We start from the raw sequence: 3,107 nt of genomic DNA, 5'->3' as shown, positions 1-3,107 counted from the left end.
CGGCGAGGACGGCGATGCGGATGGCGGCGAGGTTATCGCGCTCTCCTTCGATGACGAGGTCAAAGGCGGTGGCGACGGCGGCGCGGAGGGTGTTAAGGTGGGCCCTGAGGATGAGGAGATCGACATCGACAAGTGGAGGAGTGCCTTCCCCAACGACCCCGACGACGTTACAGACCCGGACCTGGCTCGCGGCACACCGTACATGACGAGGAAGGATTGGCCCGACCTCTACTTCGACCAAAAGTAGTTTAGCTTAGTTTAAATTTATGTTTTATGTTCGTTTATGCAAAACTATCTATGTTTATGTTTGAATGCATGCTACTTTTGGTTGAACCTGGTTTGAACTTGATCAAATTGAAGTTTACAACCTTAGGCCCTGTTTGGATCACCGTTTGTCTTTTGAATACACCTGTAAAAAATACACACCTGCGCCAGTCGTTTGAATTCCGGCTGGAATTTGCACAGCGGCCAATAACTTATAGGTGTAAGTTATACACCTCCGTATTGAAATACAACCATTCCAAGCACGACCTTAAGTTTAGGGGATTGACTAAGTTCAATCCTTTGACTTTTTAAGGATCGCCTAGAGATGTCCTTATGACTTGTTTATTTCAGTTCTTCACAATGTGATGCTCTATATGTGCAACTATTTGCCATGCATTTCAATTTCATCAATAACAGTTTCAACAATACCACTATGAATTACGATATTTGGTTGTTGTTAAGGATATTGCAGTTAACATGCCTTTTCGTTTTTTTAACAATAACTATTGTACCGTAGACCTGCACAATACCAGTTTGAATGACTATTTGCTTGTTTTTAAATGTTATGCCTGATGCAGTTAACACACATTTCCACTTCATGTTTTGCTTAACTAGCGTGCTTAAGCCTGCACACTGAAGCTATCATTTGTAGATTATGTTGTCTACCATGGATATATTTGGTTGATGTTTAGCCTGTTGTGCTTAACATGCCTTTATATGTACTCATGTAGGACAATATTGAGAACAATATTGTTTTCCATCGAGGTTAGTTTCATCGCATTGCTTATATGTACTCACTGTTCCGGATATCGGTAGCTGCTACCATATAGCCTGGGGCTGATAAGGGATTAATCATCGAATCAGACATTTCACTGAATATATCTGTAACCCATTTATCAGTAGGTTAAATAGGGTCATATTTAATATATCTGAGGCTACATAGCAACATGCATTGTACTGAATGAAAAAATATGCAATCCCAGGCTACATAGCAACAAGGAAGAGTGTTACCTTAATGTTCTGATGATATCTAGATATACATGTAATAAAATATTATATAATGGGATGGAGAGAGTGTTGTAATATATCATTTTTCAATTGTTGTTTAGCTTCTAATATTAACTTGGTGCTTTTAGGTACATATATCATTGCCCAAGATCCACACTTCGACCCTTTCTGCGTATGGGGCAATGAGATATTCATGAACCAGCATCAAGTGAGGAAACTGATAAAGATTGTTATTAAAATGTGTCAAAAGATGTCAATCGAACTATTTGTTTACACTTTATGCAAGACAACGGTGAACTGCAGGATGGTAAGTAAGAACCTTGTAGCCTTCTTTTTACTGCCCGTAATGAGTTATGTTAGATGACAATATCTGAATCTTTTTTCCTTTGCAGTGGATCCTGAAGCAGTTTACTCAAGATTACCTCTCAAACTACATGATTGGCGGCCGACCATCACAAGGGGTTGGACTAGAGTCCCGCATGCCTTCTGCATCCAGGAGAGCATAATAGGGCCATTCTGCTACACCTTGTTCAACAACCGGAATGTCTGTTGCCTCTTTCTTTACCATCTGTAATAGTACAAGTATAGAACCCTGGTTCATCATTCTTTATTTGGTTCTTATGTAATTCTTAAACATATGTACCTGTGAATCGAATAATGCATTGGTTGTTTGAACCTGATGGACATGAATAAAGCTATAGCGTACTTTCAAGTTTAAATTAGGTACAATTTTAAATAGCAGCAATTAAGTTAGGGCGAAATTACGTTGTGCAGGTCATTACGGCACACACGGTTGGTAAAACACAAACGTTTGTGATATACACCATAATCCGAGATGGTTCACAGAGAGGAAACCTGTGCAAGCATGCACATAGTTGTCATTTGCAAAGCGTGTGTGATGTCATACACTATCACATACGGTGTGGGAAAACTAAATGTGTGTGATTGTCTACCTATCGTACACAGTTTATAATCAAGAACTGTTTGTGATGTGCCAGGCATCGTAAAACTCCCGTGCCTGGAATCTGCCTGGAAAGCTCCCGTGCCTGGAATCTGCCTGGTATTAGGTAAAACCACAAAAATTCGATTGCGATGTCAATGCGAGCACAAACGAGTAGCAAGGATGAAGCGTTTGGGATATTCGAGATATCGGAAACGGTTATATAGGGACAACTGTATGCATCAAGGCTCCCTATCCCCGACGGTTTCTCGGTCATGTGGGAAGGACCCCGATATCGCCCACACTCACTTGGCGACGGTTCCAAATCCCGTGGCGGAAAGGGGTTAAAAACTGTTTGTGTAGCTCCAATGCGTACCAGTGCCTCCACAGTTACACACCTCGATCATATCGTCGTAGTGCTTAGGCGAAGCCCTATGCCAGTAACTTCATCATCACCATCACCACGCTGTCCTGCTGACAGAACTCTCCCTCATCCTCAACTGGATCAATAGCTCGAGGGACGTCATCACGTTGAACATGTGCTAAACACGGAGGTGTTGTACGTTCGGTGCTAGGATCGGTTGAATCGCGAAGACGTTCCACTACATCAGTAGTGTTACTAAACGCTTCCGCTTTTGGTCTACGAGGGTACGTGGACACACTCTTCCCTCTCGTTGCTATGCATCTCCTAGATAGATCTTGCGTGATCGTAGGATTTTTTTTGAAATACTGTGTTCCCCAACAGTGGCATTCGAGCCAGGTCTATGCATAGATGTTATATGCACGAGTAGAACACAAAGAGTTGTGGGCGATAATAGTCATACTGCTTACCACCAATGTCTTACTTTGATTCGGCGGTATTGTTGGATGAAGTGGCCCGGATCAACATTACATG

This window comes from Triticum dicoccoides, chromosome 2A (genome assembly GCF_002162155.2).
Source record: "Triticum dicoccoides isolate Atlit2015 ecotype Zavitan chromosome 2A, WEW_v2.0, whole genome shotgun sequence".
NCBI classification, from domain to species: Eukaryota; Viridiplantae; Streptophyta; class Magnoliopsida; order Poales; family Poaceae; genus Triticum; species Triticum dicoccoides.
This window is presented reverse-complemented; position numbering follows the sequence as displayed.